Genomic DNA, 21,381 nt, shown 5'->3' on the forward strand with positions numbered 1-21,381 from the left:
ACTGTACAGCAAAATGGTACTTACAGAGTGACTCAAACATGATTTAGACCTTGTTTATGAAAAACTGTTTATTTCTGTATTTCATGATTGCAACTTGCTGAAAAGTGTCAACAGTGTTCCTATCTTCTGGATTAAGCAGTACAGCAAAAATGGTACTTACAGAGTGAGTCAAACATGATTCAGACCATGTTTATGAAAAACGTTTTATTTCTGAATTTCATGATTGCAACTTGCTGAAAAGTGTCAACAGTGTTCCTATCATCTGGATTAAGCAGTACAGCAAAAATGGTACTTACAGAGTGACTCAAACATGATTTAGACTTTGTTTATGAAAAACTGTTTATTTCTGTATTTCATGATTGCAACTTGCTGAAAAGTGTCAACAGTGTTCCTATCATCTGGATTAAGCTGTACGGCAACAATGGTACTTACAGAGTGACTCAAACATGATTTAGACCTTGTTTATGAAAAACTGTTTATTTCTGTATTTCATGATTGCAACTTGCTGAAAAGTGTCAACACTGTTCGTATCACTGAGTTTAAACAGTACAGCAAAATGGTACTTACAGAGTGACTCAAACATGATTTAGACCTTGTTTATGAAAAACTGTTTATTTCTGTATTTCATGATTGCAACTTGCTGAAAAGTGTCAACAGTGTTCCTATCATCTGGATTAAGCTGTACGGCAACAATGGTACTTACAGAGTGACTCAAACATGATTTAGACCTTGTTTATGAAAAACTGTTTATTTCTGTATTTCATGATTGCAACTTGCTGAAAAGTGTCAACACTGTTCCTATCATCTGGATTAAGCAGTACGGCAAAAATGGTACTTACAGAGTGACTCAAACATGATTTAGACCTTGTTTATGAAAAACTGTTTATTTCTGTATTTCATGATTGCAACTTGCTGAAAAGTGTCAAAAGTGTTCCTATCATCGAGTTTAAACAGTACAGCAAAATTGTACTTACAGAGTGACTCAAACATGATTTAGACCTTATTTATGAAAAACTGTTTATTTCTGTATTTCATGATTGCAACTTGCTGAAAAGTGTCAACAGTGTTCCTATCATCGGGATTAAGCAGTACAGCAAAAATGGTACTTACAGAGTGACTCAAACATGATTTAGACCTTGTTTATGAAAAACTGTTTATTTCTGTATTTCATGATTGCAACTTGCTGAAAAGTGTCAACACTGTTCCTATCATTGAGTTTAAACAGTACAGCAAAATTGTACTTACAGTGTGACTCAAACATGATTTAGACCTTGTTTATGAAAAACTGTTTATTTCTGTATTACATGATTGCAACTTGCTGAAAAGTGTCAACAGTGTTCCTATCATCCTGATTAAGCAATACAGCAGAAATGGTTCTTACAGAGTGCATCAAACATTATTTAGACCTTGTTTGTGAAAAACTATTTATTTCTGTATTTCATGATTGCAACTTGCTGAAAAGTGTCAACAATGTTCCTTTCATCGAGCTTAAACAGTACAGCAAAATGGTACTCAAACATGACTTAGACCTTTTTTTTGAAAAACTCTTTATTTCTGTATTTCATGATTGCAACTTGCTGAAAAGTGTCAACAGTGTTCCTATCATCCTGATTAAGCAATACAGGAAAAATGGTTCTTACAGAGTGCATCAAACATGATTTAGACCTTGTTTGTGAAAAACTATTTATTTCTGTATTTCATGATTGCAACTTGCTGAAAAGTGTCAACAATGTTCCTTTCATCGAGCTTAAACAGTACAGCAAAATGGTACTTACAGAGTGACCTTGTTTTTGAGAAACTGTTTATTTCTGTATTACATGATTGCAACTTGCTGAAAAGTGTCAACAGTGTTCCTATCATCCTGATTAAGCAATACAGCAAAAATGGTTCTTACAGAGTGCATCAAACATGATTTAGACCTTGTTTTTGAAAAACTGTTTATTTCTGTATTTCATGATTTCAACTTGCTGAAAAGTGTTAACAGGGTTCCTTTCATCGAGTTTAAACAAGTACAGCAAAATGGTACTTACAGAGTGACCTTGTTTTTGAGAAACTGTTTATTTCTGTATTACATCATTGCAACTTGCTGAAAAGTGTCAACAGTGTTCTTATCATCCTGATTAAGCAGTTCAACAAACATGGTACTTACAGAGTGACCTTGTTTTTGAGAAACTATTTATTTCTGTATTACATGATTGCAACTTGCTGAAAAGTGTCAACAGTGTTCCTATCATCCTGATTAAGCAATACAGCAAAAATGGTTCTTACAGAGTGCATCAAACATGATTTAGACCTTGTTTTTGAAAAACTGTTTATTTCTGTATTTCATGATTTCAACTTGCTGAAAAGTGTTAACAGGGTTCCTTTCATCGAGTTTAAACAAGTACAGCAAAATGGTACTTACAGAGTGACTCAAACATGACTTAGACCTTGTTTTTGAAAAACTCTTTATTTCTGTATTTCATGATTGCAACTTGCTGAAAAGTGTTAACAGTTCCTTTCATTGAGTTTAAACAGTACAGCAAAATTGTACTTACATAGTGACCTTGTTTTTGAGAAACTGTTTATTTCTTTATTACATCATTGCAACTTGCTGAAAAGTGTCAACAGTGTTCTTATCATCCTGATTAAGCAGTTCAACAAACATGGTACTTACAGAGTGACCTTGTTTTTGAGAAACGGTTTATTTCTGTATTACATGATTGCAACTTGCTGAAAAGTGTCAACAGTGTTCCTATCATCCTGATTAAGCAATACAGCAAAAATGGTTCTTACAGAGTGCATCAAACATGATTTAGACCTTGTTTTTGAAAAACTGTTTATTTCTGTATTTCATGATTGCAACTTGCTGAAAAGTGTTAACAGGGTTCCTTTCATCGAGTTTAAACAAGTACAGCAAAATGGTACTTACATAGTGACCTTGTTTTTGAGAAACTGTTTATTTCTTTATTACATCATTGCAACTTGCTGAAAAGTGTCAACAGTGTTCTTATCATCCTGATTAAGCAGTTCAACAAACATGGTACTTACAGAGTGACCTTGTTTTTGAGAAACGGTTTATTTCTGTATTACATGATTGCAACTTGCTGAAAAGTGTCAACAGTGTTCCTATCATCCTGATTAAGCAATACAGCAAAAATGGTTCTTACAGAGTGCATCAAACATGATTTAGACCTTGTTTTTGAAAAACTGTTTATTTCTGTATTTCATGATTGCAACTTGCTGAAAAGTGTTAACAGAGTTCCTTTCATCGAGTTTAAACAAGTACAGCAAAATGGTACTTACAGAGTGACCTTGTTTTTGAGAAACTGTTTATTTCTGTATTACATCATTGCAACTTGCTGAAAAGTGTCAACAGTGTTCCTATCATCCTGATTAAGCAATACAGCAAAAATGGTTCTTACAGAGTGCATCAAACATGATTTAGACCTTGTTTTTGAAAAACTGTATATTTCTGTATTTCATGATTTCAACTTGCTGAAAAGTGTTAACAGGGTTCCTTTCATCGAGTTTAAACAGTACAGCAAAATGGTACTTACATAGTGACCTTGTTTTTGAGAAACTGTTTATTTCTTTATTACATCATTGCAACTTGCTGAAAAGTGTCAACAGTGTTCTTATCATCCTGATTAAGCAGTTCAACAAACATGGTACTTACAGAGTGACCTTGTTTTTGAGAAACGGTTTATTTCTGTATTACATGATTGCAACTTGCTGAAAAGTGTCAACAGTGTTCCTATCATCCTGATTAAGCAATACAGCAAAAATGGTTCTTACAGAGTGCATCAAACATGATTTAGACCTTGTTTTTGAAAAACTGTTTATTTCTGTATTTCATGATTGCAACTTGCTGAAAAGTGTTAACAGGGTTCGTTTCATCGAGTTTAAACAAGTACAGCAAAATGGTACTTACAGAGTGACCTTGTTTTTGAGAAACTGTTTATTTCTGTATTACGTCATTGCAACTTGCTGAAAAGTGTCAACAGTGTTCCTTTCATCGAGCTTAAACAGTACAGCAAAATGGTACTTACAGAGTGACTCAAACATGACTTAGACCTTGTTTTTGAAAAACTCTTTATTTCTGTATTTCATGATTGCAACTTGCTGAAAAGTGTCAACAGTGTTCCTATCATCCTGATTAAGCAATAGAGCAAAAATGGTTCTTACAGAGTGCATCAAAAATGATTTAGACCTTGTTTTTGAAAAACTGTTTATTTCTGTATTTCATGATTGCAACTTGCTGAAAAGTGTTAACAGGGTTCCTTTCATTGAGTTTAAACAGTACAGCAAAATGGTACTTACAGAGTGACCTTGTTTTTGAGAAACTGTTTATTTCTTTATTACATCATTGCAACTTGCTGAAAAGTGTCAACAGTGTTCTTATCATCCTGATTAAGCAATACAGCAAAAATGGTTCTTACAGAGTGCATCAAACATGATTTAGACCTTGTTTGTGAAAAACTATTTATTTCTTGTATTTCATGATTGCAACTTGCTGAAAAGTGTCAACAATGTTCCTTTCATCGAGCTTAAACAGTACAGCAAAATGGTACTTACAGAGTGACTCAAACATGACTTAGACCTTGTTTTTGAAAAACTGTTTATTTCTGTATTTCATGATTGCAACTTGCTGAAAAGTGTTAACAGGGTTCCTTTCATCGAGCTTAAACAGTACAGCAAAATGGTACTTACAGAGTGACCTAGTTTTTGAGAAACTGTTTATTTCTTTATTACATCATTGCAACTTGCTGAAAAGTGTCAACAGTGTTCTTATCATCCTGATTAAGCAGTTCAACAAAAATGGTTCTTACAGAGTGCATCAAACATGATTTAGACCTTGTTTTTGAAAAACTGTATATTTCTGTATTTCATGATTTCAACTTGCTGAAAAGTGTTAACAGGGTTCCTTTCATCGAGTTTAAACAGTACAGCAAAATGGTACTTACAGAGTGACCTTGTTTTTGAGAAACTGTTTATTTCTGTATTACGTCATTGCAACTTGCTGAAAAGTGTCAACAGTGTTCCTATCATCCTGATTAAGCAATACAGCAAAAATGGTTCATACAGAGTGCATCAAACATGATTTAGACCTTGTTTGTGAAAAACTATTTATTTCTGTATTTCATGATTGCAACTTGCTGAAAAGTGTCAACAATGTTCCTTTCATCGAGCTTAAACAGTACAGCAAAATGGTACTTACAGAGTGACTCAAACATGACTTAGACCTTGTTTTTGAAAAACTCTTTATTTCTGTATTTCATGATTGCAACTTGCTGAAAAGTGTCAACAATGTTCCTTTCATCGAGCTTAAACAGTACAGCAAAATGGTACTTACAGAGTGACTCAAACATGACTTAGACCTTGTTTTTGAAAAACTCTTTATTTCTGTATTTCATGATTGCAACTTGCTGAAAAGTGTTAACAGGGTTCCTTTCATTGAGTTTAAACAGTACAGCAAAATGGTACTTTCAGAGTGACCATGTTTTTGAGAAACTGTTTATTTCTTTCTTACATCATTGCAACTTGCTGAAAAGTGTCAACAGTGTTCTTATTATCCTGATTAAGCAGTTCAACAAACATTGTAATTACAGAGTGACCTTGTTTTTGAGAAACTGTTTATTTCTGTATTACATGATTGCAACTTGCTGAAAAGTGTCAACAATGTTCCTTTCATCGAGCTTAAACAGTACAGCAAAATGGTACTTACAGAGTGACTCAAACATGACTTAGACCTTGTTTTTGAAAAACTCTTTATTTCTGTATTTCATGATTGCAACTTGCTGAAAAGTGTCAACAGTGTTCCTATCATCCTGATTAAGCAATACAGCAAAAATGGTTCTTACAGAGTGCATCAAACATGATTTAGACCTTGTTTTTGAAAAACTGTTTATTTCTGTATTTCATGATTGCAACTTGCTGAAAAGTGTTAACAGGGTTCCTTTCATCGAGTTTAACCTGTTGGGTCTAGGGGGCAGCATTTGCACGTCTGGATAAAAAAAATGTACCCGATTTAATCTGGTTACTAATCCTACCCAGTAACTAGAATATGCATATACTTATTATATATGGATAGAAAACACTCTAAAGTTTCCAAAACTGTTTGAATGGTGTCTGTGAGTATAACAGAACTCATTTGGCAGGCAAAACCCTGAGACATTTTCTGACAGGAAGTGGATACCTGATGTGTTGTATTGAGTTTAAACCTCTCCCATTGAAAAACACAGGGGTTTAGGAATATTTTGGCACTTCCTATTGCTTCCACTAGATGTCACCAGCCTTTACAAAGTGTTTTGAGTCTTCTGGAGGGAGATCTGACCGAACAAGAGCCATGGAACGGTGATGTCCCATTAGACACCTGGCGCGCTACTTCATGTTGGGTACCCTCGTTCCAATACGTTATAAAAGGCTATGCATTCGTCCACCTTGAATATTATTCATGTTCTGGTTAAAAAGGCCCTAATGATTTATGCTATACAACGTTTGACATGTTTGAACGAACGGAAATATATTTTTTCCCCTCGTTCATGACGAGAAGTCCGGCTGGCTTACATCATGTGCTAACGAGACGGAGATTTTTGGACATAAATGATGAGCTTTTTTGAACAAAACTACATTCGTTATGGACCTGTGATACCTGGAAGTGACATCTGATGAAGAGAATCAAAGGTAATGGATTATTTACATAGTATTTTCGATTTTAGATCTCCCCAACATGACGTCTAGTCTGTATCGCAACGCGTATTTTTCTGGGCACAGTGCTCAGATTATTGCAAAGTGTGATTTCCCAGTAAGGTTATTTTTAAATCTGGCAAGTTGATTGCGTTCAAAAGATGTAAATCTATAATTCTTTAAATGACAATATAATATTTTACCAATGTTTTCTAATTTTAATTATTTAATTTCTGACGCTGACTTGACTGCCGGTTATTGGAGGGAAACGATTTCCTCAACATCAATGCCATAGTAAAACGCTGTTTTTGTATATAAATATGAACTTGATAGAACTAAAAATGCATGCATTGTCTAACATAATGTCCTAGGAGTGTCATCTGATGGAGATTGTAAAAGGTTAGTGTATCATTTTAGCTGGTTTTATGGTTTTGGTGACCCTGTCTTTGACTTGACAAAACATTACACACAACTCTTGTAAATGTACTGTCCTAACATACTCTAAATTTATGCTTTCGCCGTAAAACCTTTTTGAAATCGTAAAACGTGGTTAGATTAAGGAGATGTTTATCTTTCAAATGGTGTAACATAGTTGTATTTTTGAAAAATTTGAATTTTGACATTTATTTGGATTCAAATTTGCCGCTCTTGAAATGCACCTGCTGTTGATGGAGTGCACCACAGGTGGCACGCTAGCGTCCCACCTAGCCCCAAGAGGTTAAACAAGTACAGCAAAATGGTACTTACATAGTGACCTTGTTTTTGAGAAACTGTTTATTTCTTTATTACATCATTGCAACTTGCTGAAAAGTGTCAACAGTGTTCTTATCATCCTGATTAAGCAGTTCAACAAACATGGTACTTACAGAGTGACCTTGTTTTTGAGAAACGGTTTATTTCTGTATTACATGATTGCAACTTGCTGAAAAGTGTCAACAGTGTTCCTATCATACTGATTAAGCAATACAGCAAAAATGGTTCTTACAGAGTGCATCAAACATGATTTAGACCTTGTTTTTGAAAAACTGTTTATTTCTGTATTTCATGATTGCAACTTGCTGAAAAGTGTCAACAATGTTCCTTTCATCGAGCTTAAACAGTACAGCAAAATGGTTCTTACAGAGTGCATCAAACATGATTTAGACCTTGTTTGTGAAAAACTATTTATTTCTGTATTTCATGATTGCAACTTGCTGAAAAGTGTCAACAATGTTCCTTTCATCGAGTTTAAACAAGTACAGCAAAATGGTACTTACATAGTGACCTTGTTTTTGAGAAACTGTTTATTTCTTTATTACATCATTGCAACTTGCTGAAAAGTGTCAACAGTGTTCTTATCATCCTGATTAAGCAGTTCAACAAACATGGTACTTACAGAGTGACCTTGTTTTTGAGAAACGGTTTATTTCTGTATTACATTATTGCAACTTGCTGAAAAGTGTCAACAGTGTTCCTATCATACTGATTAAGCAATACAGCAAAAATGGTACTTACAGAGTGACTCAAACATGATTCAGACCATGTTTATGAAAAACGTTTTATTTCTGAATTTCATGATTGCAACTTGCTGAAAAGTGTCAACAGTGTTCCTATCATCTGGATTAAGCAGTACAGCAAAAATGGTACTTACAGAGTGACTCAAACATGATTTAGACCTTGTTTATGAAAAACTGTTTATTTCTGTATTTCATGATTGCAACTTGCTGAAAAGTGTCAACAGTGTTCCTATCATCGAGTTTAAACAGTACAGTAAAATTTTACTTACAGAGTGACTCAAACATGATTTAGACCTTGTTTATGAAAAACTGTTTATTTCTGTATTTCATGATTGCAACTTGCTGAAAAGTGTCAGCAGTGTTCCTATCATCTGGATTAAGCTGTACGGCAACAATGGTCCTTACAGAGTGACTCAAACATGATTTAGACCTTGTTTATGAAAAACTGTTTATTTCTGTATTTCATGATTGCAACTTGCTGAAAAGTGTCAACACTTTTCCTATCATCGAGTTTAAACAGTACAGCAAATTTGTAATTACAGAGTGACTCAAACATGATTTAGACCTTGTTTATGAAAAACTGTTTATTTCTGTATTTCATGATTGCAACTTGCTGAAAAGTGTCAACACTGTTCCTATCATTGAGTTTAAACAGTACAGCAAAATTGTACTTACAGTGTGACTCAAACATGATTTAGACCTTATTTATGAAAAACTGTTTATTTCTGTATTTCATGATTGCAACTTGCTGAAAAGTGTCAACACTTTCCCTATCATCGAGTTTAAACAGTACAGCAAATTTGTACTTACAGAGTGACTCAAACATGATTTAGACCTTGTTTATGAAAAACTGTTTATTTCTGTATTTCATGATTGCAACTTGTTGAAAAGTGTCAACAGTGTTCCTATCATCGAGTTTAAACTGTACAGCAAAATGGTACTTACAGAGTGACTCAAACATGATTTAGACCTTGTTTATGAAAAACTGTTTATTTCTGTATTTCATGATTGCAACTTGCTGAAAAGTGTCAACAGTGTTCCTATCTTCTGGATTAAGCAGTACAGCAAAAATGGTACTTACAGAGTGACTCAAACATGATTCAGACCATGTTTATGAAAAACGTTTTATTTCTGAATTTCATGATTGCAACTTGCTGAAAAGTGTCAACAGTGTTCCTATCATCTGGATTAAGCAGTACAGCAAAAATGGTACTTACAGAGTGACTCAAACATGATTTAGACTTTGTTTATGAAAAACTGTTTATTTCTGTATTTCATGATTGCAACTTGCTGAAAAGTGTCAACAGTGTTCCTATCATCTGGATTAAGCAGTACAGCAAAAATGTTACTTACAGAGTGACTCAAACATGATTTCGACTTTGTTTATGAAAAACTGTTTATTTCTGTATTTCATGATTGCAACTTGCTGAAAAGTGTCAGCAGTGTTCCTATCATCTGGATTAAGCTGTACGGCAACAATGGTACTTACAGAGTGACTCAAACATGATTTAGACCTTGTTTATGAAAAACTGTTTATTTCTGTATTTCATGATTGCAACTTGCTGAAAAGTGTCAACACTGTTCGTATCACTGAGTTTAAACAGTACAGCAAAATGGTACTTACAGAGTGACTCAAACATGATTTAGACCTTGTTTATGAAAAACTGTTTATTTCTGTATTTCATGATTGGAACTTGCTGAAAAGTGTCAACAGTGTTCCTATCATCTGGATTAAGCTGTACGGCAACAATGGTACTTACAGAGTGACTCAAACATGATTTAGACCTTGTTTATGAAAAACTGTTTATTTCTGTATTTCATGATTGCAACTTGCTGAAAAGTGTCAACACTGTTCCTATCATCTGGATTAAGCAGTACGGCAAAAATGGTACTTACAGAGTGACTCAAACATGATTTAGACCTTGTTTATGAAAAACTGTTTATTTCTGTATTTCATGATTGCAACTTGCTGAAAAGTGTCAAAAGTGTTCCTATCATCGAGTTTAAACAGTACAGCAAAATTGTACTTACAGAGTGACTCAAACATGATTTAGACCTTATTTATGAAAAACTGTTTATTTCTGTATTTCATGATTGCAACTTGCTGAAAAGTGTCAACAGTGTTCCTATCATCGGGATTAAGCAGTACAGCAAAAATGGTACTTACAGAGTGACTCAAACATGATTTAGACCATGTTTATGAAAAACTGTTTATTTCTGTATTTCATGATTGCAACTTGCTGAAAAGTGTCAGCAGTGTTCCTATCATCTGGATTAAGCTGTACGGCAACAATGGTGCTTACAGAGTGACTCAAACATGATTTAGACCTTGTTTATGAAAAACTGTTTATTTCTGTATTTCATGATTGCAACTTGCTGAAAAGTGTCAACACTGTTCCTATCATTGAGTTTAAACAGTACAGCAAAATTGTACTTACAGTGTGACTCAAACATGATTTAGACCTTGTTTATGAAAAACTGTTTATTTCTGTATTACATGATTGCAACTTGCTGAAAAGTGTCAACAGTGTTCCTATCATCCTGATTAAGCAATACAGCAGAAATGGTTCTTACAGAGTGCATCAAACATTATTTAGACCTTGTTTGTGAAAAACTATTTATTTCTGTATTTCATGATTGCAACTTGCTGAAAAGTGTCAACAATGTTCCTTTCATCGAGCTTAAACAGTACAGCAAAATGGTACTCAAACATGACTTAGACCTTTTTTGAAAAACTCTTTATTTCTGTATTTCATGATTGCAACTTGCTGAAAAGTGTCAACAGTGTTCCTATCATCCTGATTAAGCAATACAGCAAAAATGGTTCTTACAGAGTGCATCAAACATGATTTAGACCTTGTTTGTGAAAAACTATTTATTTCTGTATTTCATGATTGCAACTTGCTGAAAAGTGTCAACAATGTTCCTTTCATCGAGCTTAAACAGTACAGCAAAATGGTACTTACAGAGTGACCTTGTTTTTGAGAAACTGTTTATTTCTGTATTACATGATTGCAACTTGCTGAAAAGTGTCAACAGTGTTCCTATCATCCTGATTAAGCAATACAGCAAAAATGGTTCTTACAGAGTGCATCAAACATGATTTAGACCTTGTTTTTGAAAAACTGTTTATTTCTGTATTTCATGATTTCAACTTGCTGAAAAGTGTTAACAGGGTTCCTTTCATCGAGTTTCAACAAGTACAGCAAAATGGTACTTACAGAGTACCATTTTGCTGTACTGTTTAAGCTCGATGAAAGGAACATTGTTGACACTTTTCAGCAAGTTGAAATCATGAAATACAGAAATAAACAGTTTTTCACAAACAAGGTCTAAATCATGTTTGATGCACTCTGTAAGAACCATTTCTGCTGTATTGCTTAATCAGGATGATAGGAACACTGTTGACACTTTTCAGCAAGTTGCAATGACGTAATACAGAAATAAACAGTTTCTCAAAAACAAGGTCACTCTGTAAGTACCATTTTGCTGTACTTGTTTAAACTCGATGAAACGAACCTTGTTAACACTTTTCAGCAAGTTGCAATCATGAAATACAGAAATAAACAGTTTTTCAAAAACAAGGTCTAAATCATGTTTGATGCACTCTGTAAGAACCATTTTTGCTGTATTGCTTAATCAGGATGATAGGAACACTGTTGACACTTTTCAGCAAGTTGCAATCATGTAATACAGAAATAAACCGTTTCTCAAAAACAAGGTCACTCTGTAAGTACCATGTTTGTTGAACTGCTTAATCAGGATGATAAGAACACTGTTGACACTTTTCAGCAAGTTGCAATGATGTAATACAGAAATAAACAGTTTCTCAAAAACAAGGTCACTCTGTAAGTACCATTTTGCTGTACTGTTTAAGCTCGATGAAAGGAACCCTGTTAACACTTTTCAGCAAGTTGAAATCATGAAATACAGAAATATACAGTTTTTCAAAAACAAGGTCTAAATCATGTTTGATGCACTCTGTAAGAACCATTTTTGCTGTATTGCTTAATCAGGATGATAGGAACACTGTTATCACTTTTCAGCAAGTTGCAATGATGTAATAAAGAAATAAACAGTTTCTCAAAAACAAGGTCACTATGTAAGTACAATTTTGCTGTACTGTTTAAACTCAATGAAAGGAACTGTTAACACTTTTCAGCAAGTTGCAATCATGAAATACAGAAATAAAGAGTTTTTCAAAAACAAGGTCTAAGTCATGTTTGAGTACCATTTTGCTGTACTGTTTAAGCTCGATGAAAGGAACATTGTTGACACTTTTCAGCAAGTTGCAATCATGAAATACAGAAATAAATAGTTTTTCACAAACAAGGTCTAAATCATGTTTGATGCACTCTGTAAGAACCATTTTTGCTGTATTGCTTAATCAGGATGATAGGAACACTGTTGACACTTTTCAGCAAGTTGCAATCATGTAATACAGAAATAAACAGTTTCTCAAAAACAAGGTCACTATGTAAGTACCATTTTGCTGTACTTGTTTAAACTCGATGAAAGGAACCCTGTTAACACTTTTCAGCAAGTTGCAATCATGAAATACAGAAATAAAGAGTTTTTCAAAAACAAGGTCTAAGTCATGTTTGAGTCACTCTGTAAGTACCATTTTGCTGTACTGTTTAAGCTCGATGAAAGGAACATTGTTGACACTTTTCAGCAAGTTGCAATCATGAAATACAGAAATAAACAGTTTTTCAAAAACAAGGTCACTCTGTAAGTACCATTTTGCTGTACTTGTTTAAACTCGATGAAAGGAACCCTGTTAACACTTTTCAGCAAGTTGAAATCATGAAATACAGAAATAAACAGTTTTTCAAAAACAAGGTCTAAATCATGTTTGATGCACTCTGTAAGAACCATTTTTGCTGTATTGCTTAATCAGGATGATAGGAACACTGTTGACACTTTTCAGCAAGTTGCAATCATGTAATACAGAAATAAACAGTTTCTCAAAAACAAGGTCACTCTGTAAGTACCATGTTTGTTGAACTGCTTAATCAGGATGATAAGAACACTGTTGACACTTTTCAGCAAGTTGCAATGATGTAATAAAGAAATAAACAGTTTCTCAAAAACAAGGTCACTATGTAAGTACCATTTTGCTCTACTGTTTAAACTCAATGAAAGGAACCCTGTTAACCTGTTGGGTCTAGGGGGCAGCATTTGCACGTCTGGATAAAAAAAATGTACCCGATTTAATCTGGTTACTAATCCTACCCAGTAACTAGAATATGCATATACTTATTATATATGGATAGAAAACACTCTAAAGTTTCCAAAACTGTTTGAATGGTGTCTGTGAGTATAACAGAACTCATTTGGCAGGCAAAACCCTGAGACATTTTCTGACAGGAAGTGGATACCTGATGTGTTGTATTGAGTTTAAACCTCTCCCATTGAAAAACACAGGGGTTTAGGAATATTTTGGCACTTCCTATTGCTTCCACTAGATGTCACCAGCCTTTACAAAGTGTTTTGAGTCTTCTGGAGGGAGATCTGACCGAACAAGAGCCATGGAACGGTGATGTCCCATTAGACACCTGGCGCGCTACTTCATGTTGGGTACCCTCGTTCCAATACGTTATAAAAGGCTATGCATTCGTCCACCTTGAATATTATTCATGTTCTGGTTAAAAAAGGCCCTAATGATTTATGCTATACAACGTTTGACATGTTTGAACGAACGGAAATATATTTTTTCCCCTCGTTCATGACGAGAAGTCCGGCTGGCTTACATCATGTGCTAACGAGACGGAGATTTTTGGACATAAATGATGAGCTTTTTTGAACAAAACTACATTCGTTATGGACCTGTGATACCTGGAAGTGACATCTGATGAAGAGAATCAAAGGTAATGGATTATTTACATAGTATTTTCGATTTTAGATCTCCCCAACATGACGTCTAGTCTGTATCGCAACGCCGTATTTTTCTGGGCACAGTGCTCAGATTATTGCAAAGTGTGATTTCCCAGTAAGGTTATTTTTAAATCTGGCAAGTTGATTGCGTTCAAAAGATGTAAATCTATAATTCTTTAAATGACAATATAATATTTTACCAATGTTTTCTAATTTTAATTATTTAATTTCTGACGCTGACTTGACTGCCGGTTATTGGAGGGAAACGATTTCCTCAACATCAATGCCATAGTAAAACGCTGTTTTTGTATATAAATATGAACTTGATAGAACTAAAAATGCATGCATTGTCTAACATAATGTCCTAGGAGTGTCATCTGATGGAGATTGTAAAAGGTTAGTGTATCATTTTAGCTGGTTTTATGGTTTTGGTGACCCTGTCTTTGACTTGACAAAACATTACACACAACTCTTGTAAATGTACTGTCCTAACATACTCTAAATTTATGCTTTCGCCGTAAAACCTTTTTGAAATCGTAAAACGTGGTTAGATTAAGGAGATGTTTATCTTTCAAATGGTGTAACATAGTTGTATTTTTGAAAAATTTGAATTTTGACATTTATTTGGATTCAAATTTGCCGCTCTTGAAATGCACCTGCTGTTGATGGAGTGCACCACAGGTGGCACGCTAGCGTCCCACCTAGCCCCAAGAGGTTAACACTTTTCAGCAAGTTGCAATCATGAAATACAGAAATAAAGAGTTTTTCAAAAACAAGGTCTAAATCATGTTTGAGTCACTCTGTAAGTACCATTTTGCTGTACTGTTTAAGCTCGATGAAAGGAACATTGTTGACACTTTTCAGCAAGTTGCAATCATGAAATACAGAAATAAAGAGTTTTTCACAAACAAGGTCTAAATCATGTTTGATGCACTCTGTAAGAACCATTTTTGCTGTATTGCTTAATCAGGATGATAGGAACACTGTTGACACTTTTCAGCAAGTTGCAATGACGTAATACAGAAATAAACAGTTTCTCAAAAACAAGGTCACTCTGTAAGTACCATTTTGCTGTACTTGTTTAAACTCGATGAAACGAACCCTGTTAACACTTTTCATTAAGTTGCAATCATGAAATACAGAAATAAACAGTTTTTCAAAAACAAGGTCTAAATCATGTTTGATGCACTCTGTAAGAACCATTTTTGCTGTATTGCTTAATCAGGATGATAGGAACACTGTTGACACTTTTCAGCAAGTTGCAATCATGTAATACAGAAATAAACCGTTTCTCAAAAACAAGGTCACTCTGTAAGTACCATGTTTGTTGAACTGCTTAATCAGGATGATAAGAACACTGTTGACACTTTTCAGCAAGTTGCAATGATGTAATACAGAAATAAACAGTTTCTCAAAAACAAGGTCACTCTGTAAGTACCATTTTGCTGTACTTGTTTAAACTCGATGAAAGGAACCCTGTTAACACTTTTCAGCAAGTTGAAATCATGAAATACAGAAATAAACAGTTTTTCAAAAACAAGGTCTAAATCATGTTTGATGCACTCTGTAAGAACCATTTTTGCTGTATTGCTTAACCTGTTAGGGCTAGGGGGCAGCATTGACACGGCTGGATAAAAAACATACCCGATTTAATCTGGTTACCACTCCTACTCAGTAACTAGAATATGCATATACTTATTACATATGGATAGAAAACACCCTAAATTTTCTAAAACTGTTTGAATGGTGTCTGTGAGTATAACAGAACTCAAATGGCAGGTCAAAACCTGAGAGATTCCTTTACAGGAAGTGGCCTGTCTGACCATTTCTGGAACTTCTTTGCCATCTCTATCATTTACTAAGGATCTCTGCTCTAACGTGACACTTCCCACGTCGTCCATAGGCTCTCAGAGCCCGGGAAAAAGAGAATGTCGTCATTCCAGCCCCAGGCTGAAACACATTATCGCCTTTCTCAAGTGGCCCATCAAGAGACACTAGCTTATGCGCGTGACCCCGACCGCCCCCGCCTTTGGGATTTTTTTCCTCTGTTTGCCGAAAAGGAGATTCCCTGTCGGAATTTTATCGCTTTTCTACGAGAAAAATGACGTAAAAATTGATTTTAAACAGCGGTTGACATGCTTCGACGTACGGCAATTGAATACTTTGAATTTTATTGTCAGGAATTGCGCCAAGCGCGCGACACTTCTTTACTATTTCGGATAGTGTCTGGAACGCACGAACAAAACGCCGCTATTCGGATATAACGATGGATTATTTTGGACCAAACCAACATTTGTTATTGAAGTAGACGTCCTGGGTGTGCATTCTGACGAAGACAACAAAAGGTAATGACATTTTTATAATAGTAAATATGATTATGGTGAGTGCTAAACTTGCCGGGTGTCTAAATAGCGAGCCCGTGATGCCTGGGCTATGTACTTAGAATATTGCAAAATGTGCTTTCACCAAAAGCTATTTTAAAATCGGACATATCGAGTGCATAGAGGAGGTCTGTATCTATAATTCTTAAAATAATTGTTATGCTTTTTGTGAACGTTTATCGTGAGTAATTTAGTAAAATGTTAGCGAATTCCCCGTAAGTTTGCGGGGGTATGCTAGTTCTGAACGTCACATGCTAATGTTAAAAGCTGGTTTTTGATATAAATATGAACTTGATTGAACAAAACATGCATGTATTGTATAACATAATGTCCTAGGGTTGTCATCTGATGAAGATCATCAAAGGTGAGTGCTGCATTTAGCTGTCTTCTGGGTTTTGGTGACATTATATGCTGGCTTGAAAAATGGGTGTCTGATTATTTCTGGCTTGGTACTCTGCTGACATAATCTAATGTTTTGCTTTCGTTGTAAAGCCTTTTTGAAATCGGACAGTGTGGTTAGATTAACGAGAGTCTTATCTTTAAATGGCTGTAAAATAGTCATATGTTTGAGAAATTGAAGTAATATGATTTTGAAGATTTTGAAAATCGCGCCACAGGATGGCAGTGGCTGTTACGTAGGTGGGACGAATTCGTCCCGCCGGTCCCATAGAGGTTAATCAGGATGATAGGAACACTGTTGACACTTTTCAGCAAGTTGCAATCATGTAATACAGAAATAAACAGTTTCTCAAAAACAAGGTCACTATGTAAGTACAATTTTGCTGTACTGTTTAAACTCAATGAAAGGAACTTTTAACACTTTTCAGCAAGTTGCAATCATGAAATACAGAAATAAACAGTTTTTCAAAAACAAGGTCTAAGTCATGTTTGAGTACCATTTTGCTGTACTGTTTAAGCTCGATGAAAGGAACGTTGTTGACACTTTTCAGCAAGTTGCAATCATGAAATACAGAAATAAATAGTTTTTCACAAACAAGGTCTAAATCATGTTTGATGCACTCTGTAAGAACCATTTTTGCTGTATTGCTTAATCAGGATGATAGGAACACTGTTGACACTTTTCAGCAAGTTGCAATCATGTAATACAGAAATAAACAGTTTCTCAAAAACAAGGTCACTCTGTAAGTACCATGTTTGTTGAACTGCTTAATCAGGATGATAAGAACACTGTTGACACTTTTCAGCAAGTTGCAATGATGTAATAAAGAAATAAACAGTTTCTCAAAAACAAGGTCACTATGTAAGTACCATTTTGCTCTACTGTTTAAACTCAATGAAAGGAACCCTGTTAACACTTTTCAGCAAGTTGCAATCATGAAATACAGAAATAAAGAGTTTTTCAAAAACAAGGTCTAAGTCATGTTTGAGTCAGTCTGTAAGTACCATTTTGCTGTACTGTTTAAGCTCGATGAAAGGAACATTGTTGACACTTTTCAGCAAGTTGCAATCATGAAATACAGAAATAAAGAGTTTTTCACAAACAAGGTCTAAATCATGTTTGATGCACTCTGTAAGAACCATTTTTGCTGTATTGCTTAATCAGGATGATAGGAACACTGTTGACACTTTTCAGCAAGTTGCAATCATGTAATACAGAAATAAACCGTTTCTCAAAAACAAGGTCACTCTGTAAGTACCATGTTTGTTGAACTGCTTAATCAGGATGATAAGAACACTGTTGACACTTTTCAGCAAGTTGCAATGATGTAATACAGAAATAAACAGTTTCTCAAAAACAAGGTCACTCTGTAAGTACCATTTTGCTGTACTTGTTTAAACTCGATGAAAGGAACCCTGTTAACACTTTTCAGCAAGTTGAAATCATGAAATACAGAAATAAACAGTTTTTCAAAAAACAAGGTCTAAATCATGTTTGATGCACTCTGTAAGAACCATTTTTGCTGTATTGCTTAATCAGGATGATAGGAACACTGTTGACACTTTTCAGCAAGTTGCAATCATGTAATACAGAAATAAACAGTTTCTCAAAAACAAGGTCACTCTGTAAGTACCATGTTTGTTGAACTGCTTAATCAGGATGATAAGAACACTGTTGACACTTTTTAGCAAGTTGCAATGATGTAATAAAGAAATAAACAGTTTCTCAAAAACTAGGTCACTCTGTAAGTACCATTTTGCTGTACTGTTTAAGCTCGATGAAAGGAACCCTGTTAACACTTTTCAGCAAGTTGCAATCATGAAATACAGAAATAAATAGTTTTTCACAAACAAGGTCTAAATCATGTTTAATGCACTCTGTAAGAACCATTTTTGCTGTATTGCTTAATCAGGATGATAGGAACACTGTTGACACTTTTCAGCAAGTTGCAATCATGAAATACAGAAATAAAGAGTTTTTCAAAAACAAGGTCTAAGTCATGTTTGAGTACCATTTTGCTGTACTGTTTAAGCTCGATGAAAGGAACATTGTTGACACTTTTCAGCAAGTTGCAATCAGGAAATACAGAAATAAATAGTTTTTCACAAACAAGGTCTAAATCATGTTTAATGCACTCTGTAAGAACCATTTTTGCTGTATTGCTTAATCAGGATGATAGGAACACTGTTGACACTTTTCAGCAAGTTGCAATCATGTAATACAGAAATAAACCGTTTCTCAAAAACAAGGTCACTCTGTAAGTACCATGTTTGTTGAACTGCTTAATCAGGATGATAAGAACACTGTTGACACTTTTCAGCAAGTTGCAATGATGTAATACAGAAATAAACAGTTTCTCAAAAACAAGGTCACTCTGTAAGTACCATTTTGCTGTACTTGTTTAAACTCGATGAAAGGAACCCTGTTAACACTTTTCAGCAAGTTGAAATCATGAAATACAGAAATAAACAGTTTTTCAAAAACAAGGTCTAAATCATGTTTGATGCACTCTGTAAGAACCATTTTTGCTGTATTGCTTAATCAGGATGATAGGAACACTGTTGACACTTTTCAGCAAGTTGCAATCATGTAATACAGAAATAAACAGTTTCTCAAAAACAAGGTCACTCTGTAAGTACCATTTTGCTGTACTGTTTAAGCTCGATGAAAGGAACCCTGTTAACACTTTTCAGCAAGTTGCAATCATGAAATACAGAAATAAAGAGTTTTTCAAAAACAAGGTCTAAGTCATGTTTGAGTAGCATTTTGCTGTACTGTTTAAGCTCGATGAAAGGAACATTGTTGACACTTTTCAGCAAGTTGCAATCATGAAATACAGAAATAAATAGTTTTTCACAAACAAGGTCTAAATCATGTTTGATGCACTCTGTAAGAACCATTTTTGCTGTATTGCTTAATCAGGATGATAGGAACACTGTTGACACTTTTCAGCAAGTTGCAATCATGAAATACAGAAATAAAGAGTTTTTCAAAAAAAAGGTCTAAGTCATGTTTGAGTACCATTTTGCTGTACTGTTTAAGCTCGATGAAAGGAACATTGTTGACACTTTTCAGCAAGTTGCAATCATGAAATACAGAAATAAAGAGTTTTTCAAAAACAAGGTCTAAGTCATGTTTGAGTCACTCTGTAAGTACCATTTTGCTGTACTGTTTAAGCTCGATGAAAGGAACATTGTTGACACTTTTCAGCAAGTTGCAATCATGAAATACAGAAATAAATAGTTTTTCACAAACAAGGTCTAAATCATGTTTGATGCACTCTGTAAGAACCATTTTTGCTGTATTGCTTAATCAGGATGATAGGAACACTGTTGACACTTTTCAGCAAGTTGCAATGACGTAATACAGAAATAAACAGTTTCTCAAAAACAAGGTCACTCTGTAAGTACCATTTTGCTGTACTTGTTTAAACTCGATGAAACGAACCCTGTTAACACTTTTCAGCAAGTTGCAATCATGAAATACAGAAATAAACCGTTTTTCAAAAACAAGGTCTAAATCATGTTTGATGCACTCTGTAAGAACCATTTTTGCTGTATTGCTTAATCAGGATGATAGGAACACTGTTGACACTTTTCAGCAAGTTGCAATCATGTAATACAGAAATAAACCGTTTCTCAAAAACAAGGTCACTCTGTAAGTACCATGTTTGTTGAACTGCTTAATCAGGATGATAAGAACACTGTTGACACTTTTCAGCAAGTTGCAATGATGTAATACAGAAATAAAGAGTTTTTCAAAAACAAGGTCTAAGTCATGTTTGAGTAGCATTTTGCTGTACTGTTTAAGCTCGATGAAAGGAACCCTGTTAACACTTTTCAGCAAGTTGCAATCATGAAATACAGAAATAAAGAGTTTTTCAAAAACAAGGTCTAAGTCATGTTTGAGTAGCATTTTGCTGTACTGTTTAAGCTCGATGAAAGGAACATTGTTGACACTTTTCAGCAAGTTGCAATCATGAAATACAGAAATAAATAGTTTTTCACAAACAAGGTCTAAATCATGTTTGATGCACTCTGTAAGAACCATTTTTGCTGTATTGCTTAATCAGGATGATAGGAACACTGTTGACACTTTTCAGCAAGTTGCAATCATGAAATACAGAAATAGAGAGTTTTTCAAAAAAAAGGTCTAAGTCATGTTTGAGTACCATTTTGCTGTACTGTTTAAGCTCGATGAAAGGAACATTGTTGACACTTTTCAGCAAGTTGCAATCATGAAATACAGAAATAAATAGTTTTTCACAAACAAGGTCTAAATAATGTTTGATGCACTCTGTAAGAACCATTTCTGCTGTATTGCTTAATCAGGATGATAGGAACACTGTTGACACTTTTCAGCAAGTTGCAATCATGTAATACAGAAATAAACAGTTTCTCAAAAACAAGGTCACTCTGTAAGTACCATGTTTGTTGAACTGCTTAATCAGGATGATAAGAACACTGTTGACACTTTTCAGCAAGTTGCAATGATGTAATAAAGAAATAAACAGTTTCTCAAAAACAAGGTCACTATGTAAGTACCATTTTGCTCTACT

This window comes from Salmo salar, chromosome ssa06 (assembly GCF_905237065.1).
Source record: "Salmo salar chromosome ssa06, Ssal_v3.1, whole genome shotgun sequence".
Lineage (NCBI taxonomy): Eukaryota > Metazoa > Chordata > Actinopteri > Salmoniformes > Salmonidae > Salmo > Salmo salar.